Below are 12,499 nucleotides of genomic sequence, written 5' to 3'. Positions count from 1 at the left end.
GGGCTGCTTTAGTGACATGCCATCTGGAGAATAGAGACTCTTTCAGTCCTTCCTGCTCCAGACATAGAACCCCTGGATATCACCATTTTCAAGAGTCCACAGACAATCTAGCACACTAGCACAGAAAGCTGAAGCTTCATCAGCCCAACTAGGCCAACTGTGCAATGCATTGTGGGGAGAGGGGGTAGTATCTTGGTCCAAGCAGTGCCCTGATGTCTTAATTAGGGTTTTACTACTGTGAACAGATACCATGACCAAGGCAACTCTTATAAGGACAATGTTTAATTCAGGCTGGCTTACAGGTTCAGAGGTTCAGTCTAGAATCATCAAGGCAGGAGCCCAGCAGCATCCAGGCAGGCATAGTGCAGGAGTAGCTGAGAGTTTTATATCTTCATCTGAAAGCTGCTAGGAGAAAACTGGCTTCCAGGCAACTAGGATGAGGGTCTTAAAGCCCACACCCACAAAGATACACTTCTTTCAACAAGGCCACACCTACCCCAACAAGGCCTCACCTCCTAATAGTGCCACTTCCTGGGCCAAGTATATTCAAACCACTACACCTGAATAAGAGATAGAAACTCAAACACATCCAGGAAATCTCCTCAAGATGGAAGAGTTATGGTACTAGCCCTAGGCTAGGGCACCTTCCTATTCACTTTGAGAATGCCCCTCCTGTGAGCTACAGGGATAGCCTCCACAGTCTATGCCCACTAAGCACCATCTCTTCCAGAAGCAGAAATTGGTATGACCAGCAACTGGCACTTGCCTCTTGGGTCCTGAGTTTATATCCTTTGGCACCCCATGTCTATTACCAAAGTAACTCCTTCTATAATACCTGGGGTCTAAACCAGGAAACACTTAGACACTGCTGAATGATACCACTGAAGGATTCACAGCAGTTGTATCTGAGTCCACTAGGAATTACCTATATTTATAAGATTGAGATTTGACTCCTACCCTTCATCATCAACAAATTTCAACTCAGACCTAATCTAAAACCAGATGTTAAGTTTCCAAATGACGAAACTAGAAAAAGAAAACAGGGGAAATATTTGAAGATATTAGGAAATGAGAAATGTCATGATGGCTCTGTGGGTAACCATGTTTGCTGCCAAACCTAACAACCTGAATTTGCTACAAGACCTAAATGGTGCTCATGGTAGAAGAATGGGCACACACACACACACACACACACACACCACACACACCACACACACACACCACACACACACCAAACACACCACACACACACACACACACACACACACACACACCATGGCTGGGGAGAGGAAGGGAGAATAATGTACTATAAAATATAAATTTAAAATATAAATTAAGGGCTGGAGAGATGGCTCAGCAGTTAAGAGCACTGACTGCTCTTCCAGAGGTTCTGAGTTCAATTCCCAGCAACCACATGATGGCTCACAACCAACTGCAATGGGATCAGGTGCCCTCTTCTGGTGTGTCTAAAGAGAGCTACTCATACACAAAATAAATAAATCTTTAAAAATATATAAAATATAAATTAAGAATCTAATGTAAGAAATATAATTCTACACTCACTTCTGAGTGAACTGCCAAAGAAAACAAACTCACCAAAGAAACACCTGTGCTAACTCTAGCACCATTATAATAACGAAGACATGGAATCAGCCTAGATGTCCACTGATGAATGAATAAATATAGAAAATGTGATGAATGAACATTATAAAATACTATTCATCCATAAAAGGATGAAAAGCTACTGTTTACAGGAAAAATGAGAGAACTGGTGCCGTTATGTTAAATGAAGAGTCAAGAATTGGATTTACCACATGTTCTCATTTATTTGTGGAGGCCAAAAATGTTGATCACTCAGAAGTAGAGAGAACCGAGGTCATTCACAGGATGGAAAAAATAGTGTGAAGAGAAACAGAAAGGGTGGATAATGTCTACAAAAATGTAGTTGGAGGCAAGAAGTAGCTCTGAAGGGTGGAGTGAGAGCTCACTCTTCCAGAAGACCTGGGTTCAGTTCCCAGAACACATGTAGTGGTTCACAGCTAGCTATAATTCAAATTCTAGAGGATCCAATGGTCTCTTCTGGCACCTGCAGGCACTGTAAGCATGTGGTACACAGACATGTGTACAGGCAAAATCAGCCATAGACATAAAACAAATCTCAAAAAGGGAGAAAACAACTAAGCAGGATTCATTTCAGAAATGTAATAATGGTTCAAAAGATTGATATACATAATGTGTTAGTTCTAAAGACAAAAATGGGAAATGCTAATTACTCTGGCTTGATCGTTATACATATTTCAGTGAGTATGATATACATTTTGCTCCATCAAGAGGCACAAATATCATATTCCAATTAAAAGTTCAAATTTAAAAGTAAAAAAAACTGAAGGAAATAAGAGTATGCAGGTAATAATTTCGAGGTTTGCAGGCTGCAGAAATAATTTCCATAAGCCAGGAAATCTCCACTTATACCTGCTTCCTGCCCATTTCATGTTCAAGCACATCTTAGGGCTGTCTTGTCCTAACTTCTACAGCCACTGCCATGTACTCCTCTGCCCAGGTCTCTGTGAGTGACGAAGATGGTCATGACAGTGGTGGTAAGAAAAATGCTCCTCACAGATATATGTGCACATCTACTTTTGGGAACACAGCCTCTTTGCAGGTTCTGCCATCTCTTGTCCCTTTCCTTTCCTCCTGTCCCCCAGGACACTTTCCCTATGCAGTGAGGCCCTCGGGGCGCACTGAAGACTCAGGCCTCACAGACTACTTCCTGTGTGCTGGTTTCTTGATGCTTCCTATTGACTTATTTTGAGATGTCAAACTTACAAAATACTTTTAAGAATAGCATAACATGTCCAAATTCTTTTCCCATAGACTCCTCTGAAGGTTCCAAATAGGTGCAAAAACGATCACTGTCAAGTCATTGGCAGGGGAGTTATGGTTCTTCCCACAGTTCAGTTTTTTCCTCAGGTCTTTATGAAGACTACAAGTCGGCCAATAGAAGACTGATGATGCCTCATGATTAGAAAAGAACATGCATCTTCATCATGAAGAACATCATGTTATGCTGGGCTCAACCCAAGATGCTTTTTGGTGTGATACATGGTGTCTACTTAGATGCTCTCAGCAGACCAAATTCAACCACTGAGGACAGTGGATACTATTTCTCTCCTTTATGTTCTTTCCCCTTGACACAAAAAGATTATTTTGTTTGAGACTATAAAAATGCCATTTCTCACCACACTTTCACCATTATTCTTTGTATTTATTGAATCATTTGCTTGAATCAACTATGGCTCAATGGTCACTGACTTTTAGCTCACCTCTTTTATGTCTGTCTCTCTTACCTTTATTATCTAGAAGTATAATAAAGAGAGATCTTCTCACTGTTTATTTAGTTTGTTCATCTCAACTAGAGTACACTGATAGAATCCTGTTTTATTCAAGTACTTATCAGCCATTACCACCACACGTCATTGAATCATCCCTGGCTTGCCAGTAGAGCCTTCTTTTTGATCATCTTATATTGAACGACATGCCTCCATTGAGTACTTTTTGGCATAAACAAAATTATTTTCTATCACCCCTGCTCCCAAGTCCCTGGCTCCTTGCAGTGATAAATGGAATTCAGAGCCAGTATCTAAATGAAAAGTATGTGTGTTGTTATAGAGCAGCAGACTTTTTTATGTGTGAATTATGCCCACATTACATATATCACCAAGCTTTGGTATATCTGTACATATTGAAAGCCACCAGTTCACACCAATATCTCCATATCCAGTTCAGTACCACAGATGCAGTACAGAGTAGAATTATTTTTCTATTTACAGTTTGTAAAATTGCTTTTCAGCTACCCAGACTTAGACTTCCTGTGTGGGGAGATTTTAAACTATTGATTTAATTTCTTTTTAGGATTTATTTTTAATTTAGTGTGTGTGTGTGTGTGTGTGTGCAGATGCTCACAGAAGCCAGAGGTATTGGCTTTCCTGGAGCTGGAGTTATAGGCTGACATCTGACATGGGTGCTGAGAATCAAATTCAGGTTCTCTGAAAGAGCAGCATATTCTCTTAACTACTGAGCCATCTTTAACCTCTGATTCAGTTTCTTCAATAGTCTTATGACTATATGAGCTTTTCACTTCTTCTGAGTCACTTTAATAAGATTTGTTTCAAGGAATTTATTACTTTACTTTCAAATCTCAAATAATATATAAGCACTAAATTGTTCACAATGCCCTTAGATGATCTTTTAAATCTCAATAGCATTTATAATTGTCTTCTTTTTATATCTTAACTCACCTCACACTTTTTTCTTGATCACTTACTAGAATTTGTAAATTTGATTATTTAAAAGAACTCTACTTAGTACTTTTCTATTTTATCAATATTTTCTCTTTTGTCATCACCCCTTTGATTCTCTATTTTATTGTTCTTTATCAAAACAATTTCATTCACTGCTTAACTTATTAATATTTAGTCTTTCTTAATTTATATGTATGCAAGACAAGTTATTTCTGAATATTGATTTGGCTACACCTTACATATATACCTGTTTGTAAATATTTCTAAATTTCATCATATTTCATCATATTCATTCATCTTCATTGGACTAAAAGTTATTACAGATAAAAGGGATTTCAGATTATCTTTTACTAGTGATTTCTAGCTAATTTTCAATTGGGGCTTCACTATAAGTTTTTATGGCTTTTGTCTTTTGTCACAATTTGATTTATTGGCCATATGATTTCAATATTAACATGTACATGCAGGCTTGAGAATTCTGGGACTCTGGAATCCTAGAACCCAGCGCTTTTTGTTTGTCCATTAGATTGATTTTATGTTTGCCTTATTTACATCTTTTATAACTTTTACTCCTTTAATGTTTCACTCCATGAAGTCTTGTAATATCTTCTTGATGGTGAATTTGTGTATTTTCTTATAATTCTGTCAATGTTTGTTTTTATAGATTTTGAAGTTATTAGAAACATAAATTTTAAATTATCTTATTCGTTTGATGAAATGAATCATTAAATAATTATGTAGTGACTCATTCCCTTCCTCTGCCCAGTGCTTTTTAACTTCAAAGAAAATTTTGGACATTGACTCAGAGGCATAAGTCTCTCTGTTAGGGTTTCTTCAGTGTGTCTTTCTAGCTTTTTGCTTTTTCTTTCTAAACTATTGGACTTTAAATGTGCACTTTGTAAATAGCTTATCAAGCTTCCCCTGTCTTTTAATGGGTGTCTTAGTCAGGGTTTTATTGCTGTGACAAAACACCATGACCAAAAAGCAAGTAGACGAGGAAAGGGCTTATACTTCCAGACCACAGTCCATCATTGGAGGCAGTCAGGGCAGGAACTCAAGCAGGGCTGGAACCTGGAGGCAGGAGCTGATGCAGAGCCCACAAAGGGTGCTGCTTTCTGGTTTGCTTCCCCTAGCTTGCTCAGCCTGCTTTCTTATAGAACTGAGGACCACTAGGCCAGAGATGTGACCACCCACAATGGGTTGGGACCTCCCCACGTATCACTAATTGAAAAAAAAAAAAATGCCTTACAGCTGGATCTCATGGAGGCATTTTCTCAACTGAGGCTTCTTCCTCTCTAATAGCTCTAGCTTGTGTCAAGTTGACACAAAGAACCAGCCAATACAATTGGCGTGGGTATTCCATTTATATTTCTTATAATTAATGATATGTTTGGACCTCTATGATTTCTATTTCTTGTACTCATTTGAATCTTTTCTGTTTTCTTTGGTTATATTTTCCAATATAATATCTTTGGTCTTTTTCTTTGGTTATAGTTTCTCATTTTGTTTTCTCTTTTGAAAATTAAAATCACATTTCTGTCTTAAAACAAGATAAGCAGCTAGGTGGTGATGGTGCACTCCTTTAATCCTGGTGCTTAGGAGACAGAGGCTGGTGGATCTCTGTGAATTCGAGACCAGCCTGGTCTACAGAGTGATTTCCAAGACAGCCAAGGCTACATAGAGAAACCCTATCTTGAAAAAAACAAACAAAAATAAGATAACCTTCAAATATAATACAAGAAACTTAGAACTAACTTAAACTGTCCTCTTTAATTCTGTGCCTAAATAAAAATATTTTGTGCACTCTTTTCTCTTTTTCGTTTTTACTGTATACCATCATTTAAATCAAGGATTGATTTTTCCCTACAGTCACTACTTTCTTGCTTCTCATTCCTCTTCATCTGGAATTTCCTTTCTTCTGTAGGAAGTATTTCTATTCAAAATTTCATTTAATACTGTTATCTCTGGATTCTTGGCTTTTCTTAATTTTTGCTCTCTGAATGTTACTTATTTTTTTGCTGGCTCATCAATTTAATTTTATAATACTAAATCTTGTTAAAATTGGTAGTGCAAACTTTAATCTGAGCACCTGGGAGGCAGAGGGAGGTGGATCCCTGTGAGTTCAAGGACAGACTGGTCTACGTAGTGAATTTTAGCCAGACACGGTTACATTATATGACCCTTTCTCAAAAATAAATACATAAAATGCTTTATCTTAACTTGTGGCTATTATCAACAGAGGAAAAGACTGGTTACCTACTGAAGTGAAAAAAAATTATTTAAAAGTAGATTTCCTGCAGTAAACTTTAAGTGTTAAAAAGACATGCACATAGCAACCTTTTCTCACTCACATTATAAAGAATGCTAAAATGAATTCTTCCCATATAAATTTTAGCTGAGACCTCAAGACAACTATCCCTTGGCACCACAGTGAGATTCAGAGTGATGGTAGGGGGAGGGTACTGGGTAAAGGTTCAGAAATGGGACATGCTTTAAGTCTATTTCCATCCATACCAAAAAAAAAAAAAAAAAAAAAGTAGGATTTCTTCTCCTCTTGTGTCCAGTCAGACATGCTTCAGAAGGACTCTGCAAGACTACTGTGCCTTCTGGGGTCAATACAGCACTAAAGGCTGCTGTTCTTCCTCTAAGGAATCTAAGAGGAAAAGGATTTGGGTGCTCTTGGTCAAGAAACAAGCCTCAGGTAGAAAAAATTGCTTACCCAGTAAGCCAAAGGTGTATAACCCCTATGAACCAGGTAGACCATGCTGTGTGTACTAGCCTATGATGATGGGGTGTAAATCTGGCCCCAAGGAGACATGAAAGCAGACCACATTAAGAGGAGGATCTGCCACCTGGGACAAGGAAAGACATATGGTACCAGTTGTAGGAGAAGGATCACCTATCTGTGTTCACCTTCAGAGTATGGTTGTCTCTCAAGACACCCAATAACATCTTAGGAATCCTCTTGGGTGTCATGTCTGCCTGATGTATGAGCTTAAGCTGTGTCAGACACATGGGACATTTCTTGGCCTTCTTTCTTCTCTCTTTGCTACTCCTACTGAGGGGATTAGCAACCCTAGCATCTTGTAAACGAATGAGGTTGGGGTTCAGCCTCCTGCCTGAGGGTTGCTCACTAGAGAGGCATGTTGTGTTTTAACTGTGAAGTTAGGCTTGTACAAATGGCCCGGGAAGCCTGCTTGGAAACAGGATAGAATTATTAATATATCCTCCCTAGAAGTGATCAGCAACGCCTTAGGCTGTCCCAGATCCTCCCAGAAACAGAAGGAGGACCATATACAGAGAAGGTCTGCTGGGGAAGCGAGAAAGAAAACCAAACCTCAGATCCTGGAAAGGAATCCAGAGACAGGAGAGAGAAGAGGAGAGATCGAGGCTGTCTCTAATTGGTCAGGTTGATCATTTGAGATCATTGAAAAGAGGTAGAAAAATAGAATCATTTATAAAACAATGGGAGTGGTCTTTTTATACACTAACAATATGATTTGGAAAGCCAATTTGGTCTCGAGTATTAAGTCCCATCAATATCTACTTTGAAGTCTAAAATAAAGTCTCATCTCAGCATCATCTACTCACTTGGAGAGACAGCTAGATATGCTAGACAAGCCCTCCTAGAAGATTCCTCCAGTTGTGAACCTATGGCTCAAACCAGGTATGTATGTCTGAGACACAGCCACAGAGAGCATAGGAGAGGGATTCTAGCTTTAAAAGAGAGACATCAAGAAAAGAAAGGCAGGTGTTGCTAGCATGGAAGGCTAAAACCTAGTAAGGCAAATCAAATTAGACCTGGGATTTGAGAAATATCGGGTTCAAAGTTCTGGGTGGGGCATCCTTGGCCCACAGCAACCTTGAACTATCTCTTCTGACAATCTCCAGGGTCACACTGCCCCTTTATTTTTTTATTGGATATTTTATTTATGTACATTGTAGATGTCATCCCATTTCCCCTCTCTAGAAACCCCCTATCCTATCCCACCTCCTCCTTTTTGCTTTTATATCATTTTAATTACATTCGAGTATTCACTGCCCCTTTATTGATAGTGAGTGCATGTTGTTAGAGGAATAGCTCTTTTATTCCTTTTGTTGAGACAGAAGTATCTACGTCTATAACCCTTCTCTCTTCCTCCTTCTGTGGTGGCTGAGTACATTCGTGGTTCACATCACACAGTTTCTTTTACAAGTGGTTGTTCGGCTGCACACTCTGTCATTTGTTGCAATGTGAGTAAGCTCAGGACTTTTCAACTCTAAGTTCTGGTTCCTTTTAATCTCTTCAATTTATCCCTCTGCGTATTTTATTATAAGCAGTAAAGAAAAGTATCAAGGAGCACCTCAGCAGTCCACTGAGGATTCTCTTCCACTGAAAGTCACCTCAGCTTTTTGCAGGTTCTATTCTTTACAAAGTACTAGAACACAGCTAGGCTGCATTTTGCCATCTTATGAATAAAGATCCTGTCTGCTATGGTTTGCAATACCAGAGCTCTTTGTTCCTGCTGAGTCCTTAACACAATAATTCATTAATGCTTGCATTTCTACTAAATTCTGTTTGATAGAATACATAGTATCTGAGACACAAAGAGCCTGCTCTTCAACACTTTTTTTCCTTGCTATTCTAGAATCACCTTTAAATGTCATATTACAGCAAATACATACCATAGCTGGTTGGTTCTTCCCAGAATACACCTCAGAGCTTCTGTGTCCTCCATCATCTAATTCCAAAGCTTCCCTCACAGGTCTCAGTGTTTATCTGAGTGATATCCCATGTCTCAGTATTTAGTCAGATAAGATAGCAAAATATCATTGGCTAGACAGGTTGAATCACAGCAACTCATCTTCTCTATTCTGGGTATGTGTTGGGGGTGAGGAGTTTCCTCTTATAAGAGATCCTGAAAGATCATAGCCACACCTTGGAATCTTCCTTAATTTTGATTACTTTACTTAGAGGTCCATCTTCAAAAGCCATTACTCAGCAGATTTGGGCTTCAAGATATGAATTTTGGGAGGATACAAATATTTAATTCATGACAAAGACCACTGGGGAAAAGGTAATCTTTCATTGAGAATAGAAAAATGATACACTACAGTTTAATAATTGTACACATCTGTCTGGAGTATCCAAAATCATTAATGCTCTCAAGGAACACATGATTTTACATGCTAATGGATGTTGTATTCTCAAGTTCTGTGTCCCAGGTTACATCTAGTGATGTCGTAGTGTCTGTATTTGTTCATCTGGGGTTAACAAGGAGCAGAGAAGCCTGTTCAGCTCAAGTGAGCAAGGGGGCCAGGAATGATCTTGGGCAAGAATTCTAGGACAGACAGAAGAATGTGGGCAGGTGTGGCAGGCTGAGAACAAAGCAAATGAGCAAACGAGGCCAGACACCATGTAAGGTGAGTACAGGCCATTGGGAGGAAGATGCAGCAGCATAGCCATGAGAAATCTCTAAGTTTTTGTGAGAGATGAAACTAGGTCTCTCTGCCTCTTTTGCTCTTATGTCTTAGTTTTTCAGACCATCTCCTCTCCCTGGAGTGGTTCTGGAGTGCACATTTGCTTGCCTCATGGATGCTCCCATCCTAACAACTCACTGGGTAGATGCTGTCCATTGGCCAGGCCTGAAAATGATCTTTAATATCATTGCCTGAGACACTTTACTCCTGTTAGGTCTTCCAGGGTCTTGTCTTGGAGACAGTAAGGAGTCCCTGGGGAGGCATGGGACAAGCCAACCTATAATGCTTCTGGACTATAATAATGGGGCCAAGGTTTCTTAGATTTTCCTAGTCAATGTTCAGTACTACCTATCCAGGGATTCAACCTAGTGTAAGCATGGGAGAACCTAACTCCACTCCCTGCCCTGTAACAGTACATGGCCATCTATCTCTTCCGAACACTCCCCACCTTTTTTCTTCACCAAAATTTCCCCTTTTGTGGAGAGAAAAAATTTGTAAAAGTGGAAAATCCCAGCCCTGACTATCGCCCACAGAAGATAGTGGAAGTAGAAAGCTGTGAAAAAGCAAGGCCTTGCCACACACGGAACAGATAAATAAAATTAAAACAACCCACTGCTTTTAAACAACCCATTAAAGACAACCTTAAATATTCCCAGCAGATTCTCAAGCCACTGTCACCCTCTGAGTTTGGACTTTACAGTTCATGTCCTTTTCAGAGGTGATGTTTTATGGAAGTTTTAATGAAATTAGCTCATCCAATTTGGGTCAACAAGCACAAACTAAAATCTAATTTATGTAGCTTCACTTTTTTTCCCCTAATCACACAGTTGGAAATGAGTTCAGGAAAAGTTTTAGAATTTCTTCTCTAATGTGCAGCTTAAAGGGACTCGAAAAATTCAGAACTCTTGGTTGAAAATGCATAGTAGAAAAAGATTTATAAGTTGTTATCTTGCCCCCAGAAGTCACAACACTCTGAAGAAGTCTTTGGACCCTGAGGATTCACTTCATTTCGACACAGTGAGATCCTCAGGCTGTAGTGATGTGAGCAGACCAGCTACCAGTAGTGCTGCATTCATATCGCAGAACTCTGAAAATGGCAGCAAAATGAGCAAACCACTCCACTTGTAAGTTAACAACTGGATGTTAACACAGACTCTTGAACTGTCTTAGAATTGGCCAGAAACATCAGGAGCATATCTCCTCTGGGCCAACAAGCTCTGGCCTGGCTGGCTATATCCAGGTCTGTCCAGGGAAGAAGAGACCTGGTCTTGTTCCCTGTCCTAGTTACCTGTCAACTTGACACAGCCATCTGAGAGGAAAGCCTCCATTTTCAGACTGGCCAGTGGGCATATCTGTGAGAAGCTGCCATAATTGTTAACCCTATAGAAAAGACAGCCCACTGTAGATGGTGCCAAGACTAGGCTGAAGATCTTCAAGTGTATAAGAAAGCTAGCTGAGCATTAACCAGTCTTCAATCCAGCCAGCAAGGAGCATCCTCCATGATTTCTACCATGTTTCTTTGGATGTAAAATGAGATGAAGTTAATGTTGTATGGAAGTTAATTAGCAGGCTTGCCCTCAAATTCCTGCCTCGAGTTGCTGCCTGAGCTTCCCTCAACGATGATGAACTGTGATCTGGAATTATAAGCTGAGTAAACCCTTTCCTGTCCCAAGTTAATTTTGTCAGAGTATTTTATCATGGCAAGAGAAGGAAACTAGTGCACTCCTCCTCTCTGTTCCAAGGTCAAGTATGTGTATATGTGTGGCCATGTCAGTACAAGCACAGAAAACAAAGCCATTTTCAGTTCTGGACAGAGCTTCTCTACACAGGGCAGACCCAGTCAGATCTGAGTGGTATAGACATGGATGCTACCTTTGATAACAGTACCCATGGGAGCTGGAGGTTGACTTAGTCACACTTCTCAATTTTAGGCACTTTGCAGAACACAAACACAGAGGCCTTGATTCTCTCCTAGCTTCCCGCCTCCACACAAGATCACAATGACACAGCATGTTTGGAAAGATTATCTCAATTTCTTCCCACCCTTAATGTCCTGGAAAAGCACTGGAATCTCAGGGGCAAACTGACTGCAACACCATTAGAACTGAAAGTTTCCCAGCTGTCAGCTCCAGTCTGGATTCGTAGGGTAGAGGGTCTATGGGAGAGAGCCCTAAGGTAGAGGACAATTCATTCATAAAAGCAATATATTTATGAGTAAAACTAGATATCCTAAAGAGTGAAATGAAAATGTGTTGTCACAGCTCCACTGTGACATGGTATTCAATGTTCATTTTCAAAAGGCTGAGACAATCCAGGACTTATAGGTGCCTGTGGAAGACATTAGGCAGGGTGTCAAGACAGATATCAAGCACTATGCAGGGGGTCCCTGCACAGGTAAACACACATAGTTACAATGTAAACTAATAGGGACCCATGAGAATTTCCTTGGCATCCTCCTGATACTAGAATGTAAACCCTCATTAGGGCTCCAGGGAACTGCTGAGGCCAGCAAGGCCTCATGCTGAGAACACCTCACCTGCTGTAGCAAGAAAGGCCCCTCTTGCTACAGGACACTGAAAGTGGCTTAGTAGTACTGCCTGCTCCATCAGAATATGTAACCATGCTGTACCCAGAACCTGGACATCTAAGGAAACAAGATGATGTGGCAGGACATGGGTATCATTCTCAATACAGACCAGTGTGAGAAGCCATAGTGAACACAGAGGAAGGGTCTGTCT

At 40.0% G+C, this 12,499-nt stretch overlaps 1 protein-coding gene across 1 annotated transcript in view; it reads right to left on the bottom strand.

The window, feature by feature from the left end:
• The window catches only part of Ahrr (aryl hydrocarbon receptor repressor), a 76,882-nt gene that overhangs the window by 48,689 nt on the left and 15,694 nt on the right, over positions 1 to 12,499 (bottom strand). The window lies entirely within an intron of this gene.

Source organism: Arvicanthis niloticus, chromosome 19 (assembly GCF_011762505.2).
Source record: "Arvicanthis niloticus isolate mArvNil1 chromosome 19, mArvNil1.pat.X, whole genome shotgun sequence".
NCBI classification, from domain to species: domain Eukaryota; kingdom Metazoa; phylum Chordata; class Mammalia; order Rodentia; family Muridae; genus Arvicanthis; species Arvicanthis niloticus.
This window is presented reverse-complemented; position numbering and strand designations above follow the sequence as displayed.